This window comes from Schistocerca serialis, chromosome 10 (assembly GCF_023864345.2).
Source record: "Schistocerca serialis cubense isolate TAMUIC-IGC-003099 chromosome 10, iqSchSeri2.2, whole genome shotgun sequence".
NCBI classification, from domain to species: domain Eukaryota; kingdom Metazoa; phylum Arthropoda; class Insecta; order Orthoptera; family Acrididae; genus Schistocerca; species Schistocerca serialis.
The window spans coordinates 232,071,563-232,092,442 of NC_064647.1; the positions used below are offsets into that span (position 1 = coordinate 232,071,563).

General features: G+C 44.7%; 1 protein-coding gene across 2 annotated transcripts in view; it reads right to left on the reverse strand.

Annotated features, from left to right (window-relative positions):
* The window catches only part of LOC126424930 (protein PALS1), a 795,237-nt gene that overhangs the window by 568,861 nt on the left and 205,496 nt on the right, over positions 1 to 20,880 (reverse strand). Inside the window, exon 1 of one of the 2 annotated variants that reach the window (XM_050087776.1) lies at positions 7,482 to 8,193. The exons of the other annotated variant lie outside the window; for it this stretch is intronic. The gene's annotated coding sequence lies outside the window, so the exon portion shown is untranslated. Of the gene's footprint in view, positions 1 to 7,481; positions 8,194 to 20,880 lie in introns of those variants that run through there. 2 annotated transcript variants of the gene reach the window in all.

Here is a 20,880-nt window from a genome sequence, read left to right on the forward strand (position 1 = left end):
TAATAAGGTGAGGGATGAGGGGGTTCTTCGCAGGATTGGCGAGGAAAGGAATATGTGGAACGTATTTACAAGAAGAAAGGACGGGATGACAGGACATCTGCTAAGATATTAGGGAATAACTTCAACGGTACTAGAGGGAGTTGTAAAGGGTAAAAACTGTAGAGGAAAGCAGAGATTCGAATACATTCTACAAATAATTGATGACTTAGAGCACACGGGCTATTATGGGACGGAAAACTCGGCACAGGAGAGGATTTTCTGAAAGACCGCATGAAACTAGTCAGAAGATAAAAATAAAAATGAAGAGGTTATACAGAAATAGGAGGGAGGGGGGGGGGGGGGGGGACATGTGACAGTCATAAAGGAAAATACAACATCAAAAATCATACTGAACTGTCGACCCGTAGAGAAGGGACCTTTAGGCGTGTAGAGGAACATGAGAACGTAGCAGAGAAAAGGCGAACAGCTGAGGGAAGTAGAAGAGAAAGAAGAAGACATTCTTCGGTGGACGTGGACTTGTTGTTCCGTGACCAGCAGCCTGAATGGCGAGCCTTTATCTGGCACTATATACAGGGTGCAAATTTTACGTTGACAAACCAGAATAACTCGAAAAATAAGCTTCACACAAAGAAGTGTGTAGAATCCAAAATTCATTATTTTCGAGGGAGACATCTGCTGGTGCTAAAATTAGGCCGCCACCCAAGCCCCCTGGGGCTGGGGTGGGTGGCAACTTCAAAATTTCAAATTGGAACCCCCATTTTTTATTGCAGAATCAAATTCTACGTAAAAAAACTACGTACATTTTGTCTTAAAAATTTGTTTTGATTCTTGGTAGTTGGCGCTGTATTTAAGAAAATCCATGCTCTCGTTTTTGCGTGGAAAATGATTACGGACAAATAAAAAGTACTTATTTATCTCATAAATTTTGACTCGCTGAAACTAAAACTTTCCCTCTCTCCCCATAGGGTGGAGTTCGAGATAGAGGAACTAGAGTTTTACAAACGTTGACCCAAACACTGCATTAATTTTTTCCGCAGATTCGGATAAGTTTTGTTTGTTTCGTGGTCATGAGGCCACACAACTTTTAAATATCAAACGAATCATCTGACTAGCTAACTAACTAACTTACTAACCAAACTTCCTACTTTTTTTTATCTATCCGTAACAATTTTTCACGCAAAAATGAGAACATGGATTTTCTTGAATTACAGCGTCAACTACCAAGAATCAGAACAAATGTTTAAGACAAAATGTACATAGCTTTTTTATGTAGAATCTGATTCCGCAATAAAAAATGGGGGTTCCCATACGAAATTCTTAAGTTGCCTTCAGCTCCACCCACAGGGGGTGGTGGGCTAATTTTACCACCAGCAGATGTCCCCCTCGAAAATAATCAACTTTGGATTCTACACATTTTTTTGTGTGTGGAGCTTATTTTTCGAGTTACTCTGGTTTGTCAACTTAAAAGTTACTCCCCGTATAGAGAGCTAGTTGGGCAGACACGAGACCGTTGGTGTAAGACCACTGCAGACGGGATGGATGACAGGTGTTGTTTCTTTCCCCAAATACAAGACTATGAAAGCTGCGTGGGAAGGAATCCTGCGCGATGGTGTTTGCCGCGCTGCAAGTATGTGAACTCTGTACTCCAATGCTATGCAGCAGAATTTAATCATTGCTCGCACAACGAAAAGAAATGCACTCTATATGAAGCAATATATATGGAGAAGAATTGGGTGGGAGGGGAGGGTGGAAGAAAGGCGAACCTCTTGCTAGTTTTTTAATGTCCCCGTTAATTCATACCGATAAAACGAATATTGCAATAGACTAATTTCGGACCGCTCTATCGAATGGGCACGTAAAATTCCGGTTTAAAAATAATTTTGTTTGTAACGGAAATCAAATCGACGCTTTCGGTCGACACTGGTGGTCGCATGAAAGACATGGTGAGCAGTATTTCCTTGGGGTTACACGTTGCAAAAACGAAGTTGCAAATATATGCCGAAACGAGGTACTCCCTTGAATATCCTGTGCTGGTTTATGCATAGCCGGGGCATGACAAGTCATCAGAATGAAGAAAGATGCACGGATGATATGGTACGAGTGGCCGGATCATTTGCAGTAACCGGGACAGACGGGATATTTTTTGTAACTTTTTCGCTGTACTTGAGGACAATATCATGGAAATGAAAGAGGATGTAGATGAAGATGAAATGGGAGATATGATACTGCGTGAAGAGTTTGACAGAGCACTGAAAGACCTGAGTCGAAACAAGGCCCCCGGAGTAGACAATATTCCATTGGAACTACTGACGGCCGTGGGAGAGCCAGTCCTGACAAAACTCTACCATCTGGTGAGCAAGATGTATGAGACAGGCGAAATACCCTCAGACTTCAAGAAGAATATAATAATTCCAATCTCAAAGAATGCAGGTGTTGACAGATGTGAAAATTACCGAACTATCAGTTTAATAAGCCACGGCTGCAAAATACTAACATGAATTCTTTACAGACGAATGGAAAAACTGGTAGAAGCCGACCTCGGGGAAGATCAGTTTGGATTCCGTAGAGATATTGCAACACGTGAGGCAATACTGACCCTACGACGTATCTTAGAAGAAAAAGCAAGAGAACAAGGAAAGGCAAACCTACATTTCTGGCATTTGTAGACTTAGAGAAAGCTTTTGACAATGGTGACTAGAATACTCTCTTTCAAATTCTAAAGGTGGCAGGGGTAAAATACAGGGAGCGAAAGGCTATTTACAATTTGTACAGAAATCAGATCGCAGTTATAACAGTCGAGGGGCATGAAAGGGATGCAGTGGTTGCGAAGGGAGTGAGACATGGTTGTAGCCTCTCCCCGATGTTATTCAATCTGTATATTGAGCAAGCAGTAAAGGAAACGAAAGAAATTATTAAATTATTAAAATCCATGGAGAAGAAATAAAAACTTTGGGGTTCGCCGATGACACTGTAATTCTGACAGGGACAGCAAGGGACTTGGAAGAGCAGTTGAACGGAATGGACAGTGTCTTGAAAGGAGGATATAAGATGAACATCAACAAAAGCAAAACGAGGATAATGGAATGTAGTCGAATTAAGTCGAGTGATGCTGAGGGAATTACATTAGGAAAAGAGACACTTAAAGTAGTAAAGGAGTTTTGCTATTTGGGAGCAAAATAACTGATGATGGTCGAAGTAGAGAGGATATAAAATGTAGACTGGCAATGGCAGTGAAAGCGTTTCTGGAGAAGAGAAATTTGTTAACATCGAGTATAGATTTAAGTGTCAGGAAGTCGTTTCTGATAGTATTTGTATGGAGTGTAACCATGTATGGAAGTGAAACATGGACGATAAATAGTTTGGACAAGAAGAGAATAGAAGCTTTCGAAATGTGGTGCTACAGAAGAATGCTGAAGATGAGATGGGTAGATTACATATCTAATGAGGAGGTACTGAATAGAATTGGGGAGAAGAGGAGCTTGTGGCACAACTTGACTAGAAGAAGGGATCGGTTGGTAGGACATGTTCTGAGGCATCATGGGATCACCAATTTAGTATTGGAGGGCAGCGTGGAGGGTAAAATTCGTAGAGGGAGACCAAGAGATGGATACACTAAGCAGATTCAGAAGGATGTAGATTGCAGTAGGTACTGGGAAATGTAGAAGCTTGCACAGGATAGAGTAGCATGGAAAACTGCATCAAACCAGTCTCAGGAGTGAAGACCACAACAACAACAGCTTGAAGCCCTTCTCAAACTGAATGTCCCGCCCGGGAATAGAGTGTGCGCTTGTGAAACTTCCTAGCAATCAAAAGTGTGTGCCGTAACAGGATTCGAACCCACAACCACGCATTCCCACGAGCTGTATTACCTCAGCACCGACTCTCGTGACTACTATACTTGAGTCTGCTGGTGCGTCACTCTAGTATCCCGTTACCCTACAGCAATGCCAGTGTTCCCTGCGGGAAAGGAAAAGACCGAACCCCAGGCTGGCACACATTTTTACCGATTAGAAAATTTTATACAACTTTGTTTGGAATCAGGCAAAGTGGATGCATCTTACTTAATTTGCGATGATACTTCATCGTTTACGTGAAAATTTGTATGTTTCTACCACCCATGGAGGTTCGGTGAATCATTTTATTCGGTTTCCATGGGTGTTCCTGCGCACGTGATCGGATTTACTGCACAAGAAAGTCGCTAGCCAACAGAAATGCACTGAACCTATTTGACTTGACCAAGTGGAACATGCTAACACATAAAAAAAAAGAAAACTACAGAAATTCGCTTGGAGAAGACGAGAATTTTTGAGACATCCATGCAGAGAAGCTAATGCATCTCATCCAGCACTCACGAGGTATGAATTGCCATTGTGAATGAATACAATACCTGTTTCAATGTTTTTGGAAAAGAATAACTTTCACGGCCCATACTATTACGAGGACTCAATATATGTTTGCTTTTACAGAAAAAAATAAAAAAAACGTTCAAATGTATGTGAAATCCTATGGGACTTAACTGCTAAGGTCATCAGTCCCTAAGTTTACACACTACTTAACCTAAATTATCCTAAGGACAAACACACACCCCCATGCCCGAGGGAGGACTCGAACCCCCGCCGGGACCAGCCGCACAGTCCATGACTGCAGTGCCGCAGACCGCTCGGCTAATTCCGCGCGGCAGAAAAAAAAAGAAAAAATAAATTCAACACGGTTGTGACATTATCAGTGGGCGTTTGCTTGTTTATTTTGGAAACATACCGAAGAACACTTGTGAGGCGATACATGTTCAGTATGGAATTATCAGTCACGATATGTGACGAAGTACTGTTCATAAACCATCCGAAAACGATAAGCCTGGGCAATTGATTTCGCGCAAACAGATTCGTTATCCCCACGGTATAGAGCTGTATTTTAGCAAGTTTTAAAAAAAGCAATGAGCTCTTGTAAGCGTACCATACCTGCCGGGAGCCAACGGCTTTTCAATACACGACGTTTACGATATGAGCGACCGTTCTTCCCGTAGTCACGTCGCGAGAGGAGGCAAAAAGTGTTTTGTATTGAATTTTTTAGACGAAACGTCGACAGTAGCAAAGCAGTGGAAATTGAATGAGGAGGGGCAGAAAATCAACTGGGGAATTCACAGCGAAAAATGTCAATAAGAAGTTGTTATGAAAGCTGCGGTCTAACTCACATGCGTCTCAAGTGTTTACAGCTTAACGACCGCGTGTGAATGATAACAATCATTAATTGTCATCTGTGATTTCTCATGGGCGATTCATTAATTTTCATGAGGACTTCCCGTGAATGGCACCAGCCGCAGGAGGTGAAGCAGGAGTGGGGTGACGACATTAGTGTTTGGCGTCCCGTCGACAACAGTGTCTTCAGCGAGGGAACACAGGCTCGGACTGCGGAAGCACGGAGGAGAACAGCGGCCGTGCACTTTCGGGGGAACCATCCCGGCATTTGCCTTAAGTAATTTACAGGAATGCTAAATGAGGATGGCCGGACGCGGGTTTGAAACGTCGTCCTCCCGAATGACAGTGTGCTGACCACTGCGCTATGACGTTAGGCAATCCAACCAGAGTGTAAATACTATACTGCAAACATAGAGACAACTGCGGGGTCAAACTGGAACTTGGTAGAGGTGAAACAGGTGTCTGATAAACAGTGGTTGTATTATAAGTGTCGCTCATGAGAATTATTGAATATAAACGAAGAGCACCCATTTATGTATAAAATTTCAACTAAAAAGAATCCAGCTGTGTTAAAATGGAAACAGCGTGTCATGGACCGTATCGCTGTTATTGCCTTGATTAACCATATGTGGCTTCCTTACCCCCAACTACCTAAGTTGCTTTTTGTTATTCAGGGTGTATCAAGAAGAATCATCCGATTTGGCACGTCTATATTTCCGAAAGTAATAAACCTATACAATGAATTTTGTTTTTTTGATGAACGGGAAATTGAAAAGGGTTTTTGTCATACGTTTTCATAAGTGTTCAATATCACCCCTTTGAGATTCAAGGGATATGTCGATGTGGTATCCACATTGTTCCCACGCTGCAACGAGCATGTCTTGAGATACAGCTGTCACAGCTGCTGTTATGCGATGTCTCAGTCCATTCATTTTCATTGTTGTTGGTAATTGAGGGACGTAAACAGAGTTTCTTATGAACCCCCCCGCAAGAAATAATCACATACAGTCAGGTCAGGTGACCTTGGAGGCCAATAATGTAAGGCTGCATCATTACGTCCAGTACGACCGACCCATCGTTCAGTAAACCTTTGATTTAAAACTTCCCGCCCTTCCACATGCCAGTGTGGCGGTGCCCCATCGTGGTGGTTTGCTCTTTCCAACAGTATCTTGTTCACGTACATATCCCAAATAACATAGATATGATTTTTTAAAATCGGATGATTCTTCTTGATACACTGTATTTGCCATCGTGGATAACCATGACTATACAAAATTGTTAAGGCTTTCGTGGCCACTTGTTGACAAACTGCCTATTGGCTTCTATCTCGGGTTCTTCGGCCGACGTTCATCTGATGATATTACCGACGTTTCGCCAGCACGAGTAGCTGGCATTGTCAAAGCTTCACCCTCCATTGCCGATGGTGAACTGGAGCCGAGGTCGCGGCCGCAAACTATATGTACGTGGCGCGCCAACGTCCGCCACATACATATAGTCTGCGGCCGCGAGCTCGGCTCCAGTTCACCACCGGCAGTGGAGGGTGAAGCTTTGACAATGCCAGCCACTCGTGCTGGCGAAACGTCAGAAAAATCATTAGATGAACGTCGGCCAAAGAACCCGAGACAGAAGCCAAACGGCAGTTTGTCAACCATGACTATCTTGGAACTTTTCCATCTGGTCTGTGTTTGTATAGAAAAACAACAATTTGGCAATTGTGAGTCAGCCAATGATACAAATCACTTTGTTAATTGTTTACTTATTTATTGCCCAAACTAGTTGCGGCGACGAATACAGTTGCAGATGACATGGTGTACGCTGAGAAAATACGGCAACAGAGAAAGCACGTGACAAAGACGATGGATGGGCAAAGATAGTATGAAACTATCCAAAGACAACCATATTTAAGAAAACGAACAGTAAAAATGTAATTCGTTTCTATAACTACACTATTTTCTGCATGTTTTAGATTTAAAGACCCACGGATGGTGGCGGTATTTGTCGCCGGAACTACTTTGGGGAAGAAACAAGTAAATAAATAAAAAAGTCTTTTGCATCAAGGCGGACTCACAATTCCCATATTGTTGTGAATAACCATCGAAGTATAGCAAGAGGGGACGAGTTGACGGTTACACACTGACGATGTTGCAACTGTGGTGAAATGTATTTCAACTGACGCTAGCAAAGATCGTGAAAGAAACCGGGTGCTATTAATTGCAAGGGGGGGAAAAATTGACAATAATTGGCATTACTCTCAGTTTACTCGTAACAACAAAAATGTGTACTAACCGTCATAACCGAACACTTCTTTGCATTCCTGACAGAAAACTGTACTGAAGATGCCAACTGCGATCTGCAGAAATCTGCCGCTGTGTGGCCTCACACGTGCTAGCTGATCCACGTGGCGTCGCCGACGGAGAAGGCACTACGTCACCGCCGCCACCTTAACAGGATCAGACGGTGCGAACCGGCAATCCGCGAAGCCAACAAAAACACTCACAGCCACATACACACACACACACACATACACACTTGTGCACAGTTTCTAGCGCCGCCGTTTCCGCGTCGCGGCCAGGACTGAGGTTCAGCGACTTTTTATCTGCGAATTTTGTTGTGGAAATCCTCGAATTCCATGTGTTCACGCGTTGTCGAAGAATTTTTTCCAATGTCGAGATTCTGAGATTGGTCTCAGCGACTGTTTGACTCGAGAAGATTTCTTGACATAGCAGGCTGTCGAAGACGAAATTTCTATCGCTTTTCTTTACGTGGAGAATCGTTACTGGTCCAGCCTTCTATTGTGCCAGGTAAAATCACTGGCCGGATCGTTGTAATACGGAGATGCGACTAGTAACAGCTGCGAGAGATGCAGTCGGTTCCGGTATAAAGAAGCTCAGAGGCTGCTACGGCGCGCGTAGGCTGCTGGTCGGAGTCTGGCACTTCGCTCGACACTTAAACGCGCGCGACACTACAATAGCGGGACGCCTCCGATGCTGCGGTGATGGCACCGGGCGACGGACTGAGGTTGGTCGCGGGCTGGCGGCGCAAGGAACGACGGGTGGAGGGGTGGGGGTAGCGGAGCGGGAGGGGAGGAGGGCAACGCACTGCGCGGCACGGCCAGGGGCGCCGGGAGGGGGAAGGGGTGCGTGGTGGGGGCACGGCCGGCGCCCGCCCCCACTCCACCTGCCGCGCCACCTGACACGGAGGGAGAGGGGGTGGACAGGTGGCCGTTACGATTCTCCCGCGCACGGTACGAACTGGAAGCTAAGCCGAGCACCGCTGAATGGGGGCGACCGTGCGGACACTCACCAACGAGTGGACGCGAGCCAGCAAGCAGTGGAAGGCGCTACACTGTCTCTGTTGACGAGGTCGACCACACAGACTGTGTTTTGAAATTTTTATATAAATACGTAAAGCTGCAACGAGTGACATTTTCTTAAAATAGTTACTTTTTTCCTAAACAGGTTTCCGAACGTCAATGATCTACAGACTGTGCCGAGTATAAAGGCGAGACCAGACGACGTTGGGATCACATATTTACTTCGAACTTTGTACACCTTTAGTTGTTGTTGTTGTTGTTGTTGCGGTCTTCAGTCCAGAGACTGGTTTGATGCAGCTCTCCATACTACTCTATCCTGTGCAAGGTTCTTCATCTCCCAGTACCTATTGCAACCTACATCCTTCTGAATCTCCTTAGTGTATTCATTTCTTGGTCTCCCTCTACGATTTTTACCCTCCACGCTGCCCTCCAATACTAAATTGGTGATCCCTTGATGCCTCAGAACATGTCCTACCAACAGGTCCATTCCTCTCGTCAAGTTGTGCCACAAACTCCTCTTCTCCCCAATTCTGTTCAGTACTTCCTCATTAGTTATGTGATCTACCCATCTAATCTTCAGCATTCTTCTGTAGCACCACATTTCGAAAGCTTCTATTCTCTTCTTGTCCAAACTATTTATCGTCCATGTTTCACTTCCATACATGGCTACACTCCAAATAAATACTTTCAGAAACGACTTCCTGAACCTTAAATCTATACTCGATGTTAACACATTTCTCTTCTTCAGAAACGCTTTCCATTCCATTACCAGTCTACATTTTATATCCTCTCTACTTCGACCATCATCAGTTATTTTGCTCCCCAAATAGCAAAACTCCTTTACTACTTTAAGTCTCTCATTTCCTAATCTAATTCTCGCAGCATCACCTGATTTAATTCCACTGCATTCCATTATCCTCGTTTTGCTTTCGTCGATGTTCATCTTATATCCTCCTTTCAAGACACTGTCCATTCCGTTCAGCTGCTCTTCCAGGTTCTTTACTGTCTCTGGCGGAATTACATTATCATCGGCGAACCTCAAAGTTTTTATTTCTTCTCCATGGATTTTAATTCCTACTACGAATTTTTCTTTTGTTTCCTTTACTGCTTGCTCAATACACAGATTGAATAACATCGGGAATAGACTACAACCCTGTCTCACTCCCTTCCCAACCACTGCTTCCCTTTCATGCCCCTCGACTCTTATAACTGCTATCTGGTTTCTGTACAAATTGTAAATAGCCTTTCGCTCCCTGTATTTTACCCCTGGCCGGCCGCGGTGGTCTAGCGGTTCTAGGCGCTCAGTCCGGAACCGCGCGACTGCTACGGTCGCAGGTTCGAATCCTGCCTTGAGCATGGATGTGTGTGATGTCCTTAGGTTAGTTAGGTTTAAGTAGTTCTAAGTTCAAGGGGACTGATGACCACAGATGTTAAGTCCCACAGTGCTCAGAGCCATTTGAACCATTTTATTTTACCCCTGCCACCTTCAGAATTTGAAAGAGAGTATTTCAGTCAACATTGTCAAAATCTTTCTCTATGTCTAGAAATGCTAGAAACGTAGGTTTTCCTTACTCTATTTTCTAAGATAAGTCGTAGGGTCAGTATTGCCTCACGTGTTCCAACATTTCTACGGAATCCAAACTGATCTTCCCCGAGGTCTTTAAAACAACATAATGCGCAAGTGGTAAGTTGCACTACTCTGACAATTCTGTGAAAATCACGAGAGAAGTTTTACGCGTCTGTTGTTTGGCGTTCGTACTTGCGCGTAGGCGGCGGAGATAGGAGTTCATGCTGGTCGAGTGACTAGCGCTCTAGCTTCGTATGACGACCGTGAATAAGGCGACGGTTCGACTCCTAACTTCTGAATCTATAGTTTTTCATCACTGGTCATATTATTTAATTTGTATGATATTTGAGGGATAATATAATTTAAAAAAACACATACACACACATCTATTTGCATGAAGCTTTAGTGAATATTATATTTGTGGTGTCACCGCCAGACACCACACTTGCTAGGTGGTAGCTTTAAATCGGCCGCGGTCCATTAGTACATGTCGGACCCGCGTGTCGCCACTGTGTGATCGCAGACCGAGCGCCACCACAAGGGAGGTCTCGAGATACGGACTAGCACTCGCCCCAGTTGTACGACGACTTTGCTAGCGACTACACTGACGAAGCCTTTCTCTCATTTGCCGAGAGACAGTTAGAATAGCCTTCAGCTAAGTCAATGGCTACGACCTAGCAAGGCGCCATTAGTAACATTGCATGTCTACATCTACATTGATGCTCCGCAAGCCACCCAACGGTGTGTGGCGGAGGGCACTTTACGTGCCACTGTCATTACCTCCCTTTCCTGTTCCAGTCGCGTATGGTTCGCGGGAAGAACGACTGTCTGAAAGCCTCCGTGCGCGCTCTAATCTCTCTAATTTTACATTCGTGATCTCCTCGGGAGGTATAAGTAGGGGGAAGCAATATATTCGATACCTCATCCAGAAACGCACCCTCTCGAAACCTGGACAGCAAGCTACACCGCGATGCAGAGCGCCTCTCTTGCAGAGTCTGCCACTTGAGTTTATTAAACATCTCCGTAACGCTATCACGGTTACCAAATAACCCGGTGACGAAACGCGCCGCTCTTCTTTGGATCTTCTCTATCTCCTCCGTCAACCCGACCTGGTACGGATCCCACACTGATGAGCAATACTCAAGTATAGGTCGAACGAGTGTTTTGTAAGCCACCTCCTTTGTTGATGGACTACATTTTCTAAGCACTCTCCCAATGAATCTCAACCTGGTACCCGCCTTACCAACAATTAATTTTATATGATCATTCCACTTCAAATCGTTCCGTACGCACACTCCCAGATATTTTACAGAAGTAACTGCTACCAGTGTTTGTCCCGCTATCATATAATCATACAATAAAGGATCCTTCTTTCTATGTATTCGCAATACATTACATTTGTCTATGTTAAGGGTCAGTTGCCACTCCCTGCACCAAGTGCCTATCCGCTGCAGATCTTCCAGTATTTCGCTACAGTTTTCTAATGCTGCAACTTCTCTGTATACTACAGCATCATCCGCGAAAAGCCGCATGGAACTTCCGACACTATCTACTAGGTCATTTACATATATTGTGAAAAGCAATGGTCCCATAACACTCCCCTGTGGCATGCCAGAGGTTACTTTAACGCCTCTAGACGTCTCTCCATTGACAACAACATGCTGTGTTCTGTTTGCTAAAAACTCTTCAATCCAGCCACACAGCTGGTCTGATATTCCGTAGGCTCTTACTTTGTTTATCAGGCGACAGTGCGGAACTGTATCGAACGCCTTCCGGAAGTCAAGAAAAATAGCATCTACCTGGGAGCCTGTATCTAATATTTTCTGGGTCTCATGAACAAATAAGGCGAGTTGGGTCTCACACGATCGCTGTTTCCGGAATCCAAGTTGATTCCTACATAGTAGATTCTGGGTTTCCAGAAATGACATGATACGCGAGCAAAAAACATGTTCTAAAATTCTACAAGAGATCGACGTAAGAGATATAGGTCTATAGTTTTGCGCATCTGCTCGACGACCCTTCTTGAAGACTGGGACTATCTGTGCTCTTTTCCAATCATTTGGAACCCTCCGTTCCTCTAGAGACTTGCGGTACACGGCTGTTAGAAGGGGGGCAAGTTCTTTCGCGTACTCTGTGTAGAATCGAATTGGTATCCCGTCAGGTCCAGTGGACTTTCCTCTATTGAGTGATTCCAGTTGCTTTTCTATTCCTTGGACACTTATTTCGATGTCAGCCATTTTTTCGTTTGTGCGAGGATTTAGAGAAGGAACTGCAGTGCGGTCTTCCTCTGTGAAACAGCTTTGGAAAAAGGTGTTTAGTATTTCAGCTTTACGCGTGTCATCCTCTGTTTCAATGCCATCATCATCCCGTAGTGCCTGGATATGCTGTTTCGAGCCACTTACTGATTTAACGTAAGACCAGAACTTCCTAGGATTTTCTGTCAAGTCGGTACATAGAATTTTACTTTCGAATTCAATGAACGCTTCACGCATAGCCCTCCTTACACTAACTTTGACATAGTTTAGCTTCTGTTTGTCTGAGAGGTTTTGGCTGCGTTCAAACTTGGAGTGGAGCTCTCTTTGCTTTCGCAGTAGTTTCCTAACTTTGTTGTTGTACCACGGTGGATTTTTCCCGTCCCTCACAGTTTTACTCGGCACGTACCTGTCTAAAACGCATTTTACGATTGCCTTGAACTTTTTCCATAAACACTCAACATTGTCAGTGTCGGAACAGAAATTTTCGTTTTGATCTGTTAGGTAGTCTGAAATCTGCCTTCTATTACTCTTGCTAAACAGATAAACCTTCCTCCCTTTTTTTATATTCCTATTAACTTCCATATTCAGGGATGCTGCAACGGCCTTATGATCACTGATTCCCTGTTCTGTACATACAGAGTCGAAAAGTTCGGGTCTGTTTGTTATCAGTAGGTCCAAGATGTTATCTCCACGAGTCGGTTCTCTGTTTAATTGCTCGAGGTAATTTTCGGATAGTGCACTCAGTATAATGTCACTCGATGCTCTGTCCCTACCACCCGTCCTAAACATCTGAGTGTCCCAGTCTATATCTGGTAAATTGAAATCTCCACCTAAGACTATAATATGCTGAGAAAATTTATGTGAAATGTATTCCAAATTTTCTCTCAGTTGTTCTGCCACTAATGCTGCTGAGTCGGGAGGTCGGTAATAGGAGCCAATTATTAACCTAGTTCGGTTGTTTAGTGTAACCTCCAGCCATAATAATTCACAGGAACTATCCACTTCTACTTCACTACAGGATAAACTACTACTAACAGCGACGAACACTCCACCACCGGTTGCATGCAATCTATCCTTTCTAAACACCGTCTGTACCTTTGTAAAAATTTCGGCAGAATTTATCTCTGGCTTAAGCCAGCTTTCTGTACCTATAACGATTTCAGCTTCGGTGCTTTCTATCAGCGCTTGAAGTTCCGGTACTTTGCCAACGCAGCTTCGACAGTTGACAATTACAATACCGATTGCTGCTTGGTCCCCGCATGTCCTGACTTTGCCCCGCACCCGTTGAGGCTGTTGCCCTTTCTGTACTTGCCCAAGGCCATCTAACCTAAAAAAACGCCCAGCCCTCGCCACACAACCCCTGCTACCCGTGTAGCCGCTTGTTGCGTGTAGTGGACTCCTGACCTATCCAGCGGAACCCGAAACCCCACCACCCTATGGCACAAGTCGAGGAATCTGCAGCTCACAAGGTCGCAGAACCGTCTCAGCCTCTGATTCAGACCCTCCACTCGGCTCTGTACCAAAGGTCCGCAGTCAGTCCTGTCGACGATGCTGCAGATGGTGAGCTCTGCTTTCATCCCGCTAGCGAGACTGGCAGTCTTCACCAAATCAGATAGCCGCCGGAAGCCAGAGAGGATTTCCTCCGATCCATAGCGACACACATCATTGGTGCCGACATGAGCGACCACCTGCAGATGGGTGCACCCTGTACCCTTCATGGCATCCGGAAGGACCCTTTCCACATCTGGAATGACTCGCCCCGGTATGCACACGGAGTGCACATTGGTTTCCTTCCCCTCTCTTGCTGCCATTTCCCTAAGGGGCCCCATTACGCGCCTGACGTTGGAGCTCCCAACTACCAGTGAGCCCAGTAAGTAACGACTTCCAGTTTCTTCTGACGTGTTTATTTTTGACATACTTCACGTTAGTGCGTGCGTGCGTGCGTGCGTGTGTAAGCCCACCCTCTGCATGTATCTATGGAGTCTCACTTATATCGTCAATAGCGATGTACCAAGGATGGATTAAAGTTAAGTATTCCAGAAGCTACGTACTTTTCTTTATAGCCTTCATTACGTATCGTGTTACAGACCTATCTCTTGCCCGCGTGAACTAAACGCGTGCCTTTCGGCTACTTCCGTGGCGTGGCTGTCTTGCTACGCCACAACAATATTATTTGGCTACTCATTATTTTTAATTAAATTATATTATCAAACCAAACTCATATCTAAAAGTAAACTAAGAAGCACATAGTTTTCCTAAAAATGTATGCTTGTCGTGATTCGCGAAATCCCTTATACATTCAATCTGGTAAGTTCTCGAAATTTTTGAGAATAAGGCGTATTTCCATAGCAACCGCCGATGTATGTATGCAGACATTGTTTTCGTGGTCGGAATGTCAACCCGTGAGATATCTTTCGCAGTACACAATAATCTATGATCATCTGATGCCTGCTTCACGGGGCTAGGACGCCGTTTCTACGGCAACTATCGATGCACTTTAGTAACATCGTTCCGCTATTATTACAGAAATGTTGGTGTGGTTCCGCCATAGTACAGCTCTTTTATGGCGCTGACATCAGAAGAGAGAAAAATTAACCGTATTTCTATGATATCACATAAGCGTAACATACGACGTATCTCCCCCTAGTATAATCTTTGACAACACCACTAACGGCCACAGCGGAACAGGACGCTATCTCCATGGTCACCCTCGATTATCCACGTAAACGCTGGGGCAACGACAACCTTTGGTGCAGATTTGTAGTTCTGAGTTTAGAAGGCAGCATACTCTAAGCCTATTTTACACCAATGAACCATTTTAATAGTATAATTTATATTCATTGGCGAATAATGATCAATAATTGACATTACCATGTATTCCAATTGAAAATATTCCTTCATAGTTATGTACTAGTTATCTAATCATGAACGTGTCTTCTGATTGCCTACTTATGATGTCATACTCAGAACGGTGGGTGTGATTAGCCCTATTAATACCCGGTCCCTCTATGCACAGTCAGCACTTACACGAGCGTCGACGGAATTCACCTAGCAGTGTCCATCCACCGCTCTGGGTATAATTTATTACTATTTATCTTATTTTTATATATGTATATATTTATATATGCTTATTATAACGTCTATACTACTTTGGCAATATATCTTTACGGGGTCTGAAGATGACTCTTCCATAAGAGTCGAAACCGGTCACTCACTCCAATGAAAAATATTTTAACAAGATTGAGGCCAAGACTGTTTCAAATTTTAATTTTAACATTTTGGTAAGGTACCTGGACTTCTTTGCACTTCAGCGCTTCGAGCTGCAGACACAGAGGCAGGCCCCATTCGGCAGTTAACCTGCGCAGCGATGAGATGTTCCTAATGTAGCGAGAACGAAAGCTCAATGCCCAAATTTTTTTGAATATCACAGAATTTACACCTGCAGTACAAAAATGAAGCCGGCCGTGGTGGTCGAGCGGTTCTAGGCGATTCAGTGCGGAACCGCGCGACCGCTACGGTCGCAGGTTCGAATCCTGCCTCGGGCATGGATGTGTCTGATGTCCTTAGGTTAGTTATGTTTAAGTAGTTCCAAGTTCTAGGCGACTGATGACCTCAGATATTAAGTCCCATAGTGCTCAGAGCCATTTTGAACCATTTTTGAACAAAAATGAAGATGACCCCATGTAGCGGGATTCCAACCGTTGCCTCTTTGCAAGGTACGAATGCTAACCACTTGACGATTTCATTTTGTTCGTTGCATTTGTTCGGGGCGGACGTCCCATGACATCCGTGCAAGTTCACCCTTTGATCCATTCACTCAGGTTATTTTAGTACAGAGAGCAACTAATCCTCTGACCGAACATGTTGAGCTACTGTTCCGGCAAAATTTAAGCGACGGTGGGGTTCGAACCGGGTAAAATTTAAGCAGTGGTGGGTTTCGAACGCGGGACCGAGAACGTTAACGACATCGACATCTCACAACCGGCACCTTTTGCACAAATAGATGATTGACATAACAGACCCGTAAAACTTTTCTTGAGATTTTCTCGGAGTTGTCAGACTAGCATACCGTAATACTTGCACATTATGTTGTCTGAATGATCTACTGAAGGTGTACGAAATTTTACGTCAATCAGTGATCCCAACGTCGTGGTCTCCGTTTGTGAATATTCTGCACACTGCGCATTCGCAGACACAAGGGACTAATGGCGGCGTCTGTTAACATTATCTGTTAAGGTGTGTTACTTGCTACTTACATACCCCACTGTCAACTCCAGGTTACTGTGTTCAAGTTCCGACATTTTATAGCGATCTCGAACAAGAGAGAAACGACATCCTTCCTTGCAGCACCAACGACAACAATTCGTCTACGTTGTGTCACAACTACTCTATGAATTACTTCTTTTTTTTTCCTTTCAAATTTGTCTGTTGCCGGGACTTTTTTCCTGTGAAATAAAGGTTGTAAATAATCATACTAACATTTTTCTTATGAAATGTTATACTGTTTTTCTGTTGTAAGATTGAATGAGTATGAAATGTACGCTAGTTTTACGTACACATGCTGGCCTACTCAGAGTTAGACGTTGTCGTCAAACATTCGATTTGAATGTTGTGAAGTTGCAATCGCATTATCGCTGGACGTGCGTGTGAGCGCGTCGGCATTGCAGTGTAGAACCGTGTTGAGGCGTGAATAGTCGAGTCGTGTCGAGTCTACAGACAACGCTGCAGAGAGTAGCTACACGGCATGTGTGTGTCGAGACGAGGTCGTAAGGCAGCGATGGCAGAGCACATAATGACTCGGTGGAAGTTCGGTGTGGCCGCATTAAGCGGGTACAGTACAATCACTGCAAGGGGATACCAGTTAACACGAAGAGTAATGTGGGTTCAAGGTTATTTATCGTGGAGCTGCAACGAGGAGAGACTGTGCGACACACTGGCAACGAACAGTGTTTTACATGCACCAGCGACGACACGAAGTAAAACCGAACCATTTGTTGGTTTAGACTTGTAAACGACTAGCCAGCGTCACAAGTAATTTTGAGACAAAATAATAGCACGATATTTCAAAGTGCCGATTATCAGTTATACCTAAGACAATGTACCAATGTTCGACCCATGTTATCCATTACAACTAACTCAAGAAAATCCTAATGGCTGAAAAGCAATTGTAATGTCTTTCTACAAAAAAATTAAGTTAAATGAAATAACTAAGCAGTGGGTAACATTTTACTGTGCTGAAAGAAGTAACAGTAATTGAAGTTGCAGTTGTTTGCTAGACAGTAATTAACCAAAGAGCATATGTCTAGCAAAGTGAACAGTAATTCCAAAAGCAGTGCTTAAAATTCGGTAAAAGATTTTTTAGGCATATTTTTGCAGTGATAAAAAAGTTTTCAATTTATGCAACTGCACTCAGTGAGAATTGTCCGGCAACTCTTGAGCATCAATGGTAGTAATTGTACAAAGTGATTTTCAGTAACTGTTAATGAATAATAGCGAAAGTTGAAGTTATTTGAGATCAACAAACCAGTAAAGTCATTCTCGAATTTCTATGTACTTCTTGCAGTTGAAAACCAGTTTTGCAGATTACGTAACTGTGAATTACAATGAAGTGATTATTAAATCTAATCATCACGATGTTTTCCAGTTTACGTGACTGCATTTGCTAGTGGATAACTATAAATGCCTTTTGCGCAAAACTAGCGACATTAAGCTTTACAGTGAGTGACGTCACGAGTTTTGCGTTTCACGTAACCATTCGCGGTTAATGAAATTTTGTTGTCCTCCATTCATTACTGAAATCTTTGCATGCTTCACGATTTAATCGAGAAGTATTTGACCACTGAGAAGATGTGCAAGATAATATTTCATAATTTCGTGCTATATTAACAAAAGTCTCAAAAGCCGCAGGACGAACGACTTCCAGTTTCTTCTGACAGCGCTAGCACTTCTGGAACTCCAAGCAGCAGGCCTCCAAACACAAACACACACACACACACACACACACACACACACACACACACACACGCACGCACGCACGCACCAATGTGAAGTATGTCAAAAATAAACACGTACCATTTCGCTTCGCCCCCACAGGTTATCGTTGTGCTTACCTGTAAAGAAAAAGAAATAACGCAAATTAAATTTTTGATGGTTCTGTATATTATTGTTTCTATTAAATAAGACAGAAGTATATACGATGTGGACACCCTTTCTGCTCAAGAGTTTTGACTCAGCTGTATCAGCATAAATTAGTGCACATTCCATTTTCAAATGTCGAGATAATCGAAAATGATTTATACAATTTAAGAAGCCGATAAGTGAACTCACTGGTATCAATAAGGAGCCCTCTTCAGTGCCAAATTAGATGATTTTTTTATTAATAAGTTGCAGCATACTCTTTTAAACGGACGGCGAAATAGGATTCAGACACACACTGAAGAGCCAAAGAAACTCGTACACCTGCCTAACATCGTGTAGGGCCCCGGCGAGCATGCAGAAGTGCCGCAACACGACGTGGCATGGAATCAACTGATGTCTGAAGTAGTGCTGCAGGGAAATGAGGCCATGAATCTTGCAGGGCTTCCATAAATCCTAAGGGTACGAGGGGGTGGAGACCTACAGGGTGTCCAATAAAGAATTACCCGATTTTAAGTAGAATTATTTACTAGCAAGAAGGGTTTGGCACTAACAAATTGCATACTAAATTACTCAGAAAAGGCAGAAGTTTACAAAAATCCACCATAAATGTACAATATGTCCTCCATTGGTTGCACGGACGACATCTAGCCAATAGCCGAATTCATCCCAAACTAAGCGTAAGGTGTCTTCTGTCACTGAAGCTACAGCAGCTGATAAACTGGTTTTTACACTCCTGGAAATTGAAATAAGAACACCGTGAATTCATTGTCCCAGGAAGGGGAAACTTAATTGACACATTCCTGGGGTCAGATACATCACATGATCACACTGACAGAACCACAGGCACATAGACACAGGCAACAGAGCATGCACAATGTCGGCACTAGTACAGTGTATATTCACCTTTCGCAGCAATGCAGGCTGCTATTCTCCCATGGAGACGATCGTAGAGATGCTGGATGTAGTCCTGTGGAACGGCTTGCCATGCCATTTCCACCTGGCGCCTCAGTTGGACCAGCGTTCGTGCTGGACGTGCAGACCGCGTGAGACGACGCTTCATCCAGTCCCAAACATGCTCAATGGGGGACAGCTCCGGAGATCTTGCTGGCCAGGGTAGTTGACGTACACCTTCTAGAGCACGTTGGGTGGCATGGGATACATGCGGACGTGCATTGTCCTGTTGGAACAGCAAGTTCCCTTGCCGGTCTAGGAATGGTAGAACGATGGGTTCGATGACGGTTTGGATGTACCGTGCACTATTCAGTGTCCCCTCGACGATCACCAGTGGTGTACGGCCAGTGTAGGAGATCGCTCCCCACACCATGATGCCGGGTGTTGGCCCTGTGTGCCTCGGTCGTATGCAGTCCTGATCGTGACGCTCACCTGCACGGCGCCAAACACGCATACGACCATCATTGGCACCAAGGCAGAAGCGACTCTCATCGCTGAAGACGACACGTGTCCGTCCCTCCATTCATGCCTGTCGCGACACCACTGGAGGCGGGCTGCACGATATTGGGGCGTGAGCGGAAGACGGCCTAACAGTGTGCGGGACCGTAGCCCAGCTTCATGGAGACGGTTGCGAATGGTCCTCGCCGATACCCCAGGAGCAACAGTGTCCCTAATTTGCTGGGAAGTGGCGGTGCGGTCCCCTACGGCACTGCGTAGGATCCTACGGTCTTGGCGTGCATCCGTGCGTCGCTGCGGTACGGTCCCAGGTCGACGGGCACGTGCACCTTCCGCCGACCACTGGCGACAACATTGATGTACTGTGGAGACCTCACGCCCCACGTGTTGAGCAATTCGGCGGTACTTCCACCCGGCCTCCCGCATGCCCACTATACGCCCTCGCTCAAAGTCCGTCAACTGCACATACGGTTCACGTCCACGCTGTCGCGGCATGCTACCAGTGTTAAAGACTGCGATGGAGCTTCGTATGCCACGGCAAACTGGCTGACACTGACGGCGGCGGTGCACAAATGCTGCGCAGCTAGCGCCATTTGACGGCCAACACCGCGGTTCCTGGTGTGTCCGCTGTGCCGTGCGTGTGATCATTGCTTGTACAGCCCTCTCGCAGTGTCCGGAGCAAGTATGGTGGGTCTGACACACCGGTGTCAATGTGTTCTTTTTTCCATTTCCAGGAGTGTAGTTCATCAGTGTCACGAGGTAAGGGAGGAACGTAAATACATTTTTTAACATATACCCACAGGAAGAAATCACATGGCGTTAAGCCAGGGTACCTTGGAGGTCAAGAGAGTAAAGCCTGGTCTCGCGGTCCTGTACGCCCCAACCAACGTTGAGGCACGTTGGCACTGAGGAAACTGCGCACGTTGTTGTGCTTTTCTGAAACTCTAGACCACGCCGATTACATCTAGCGCTGTTTCAGTTATCTAGTGACATTTGTCTCAATAT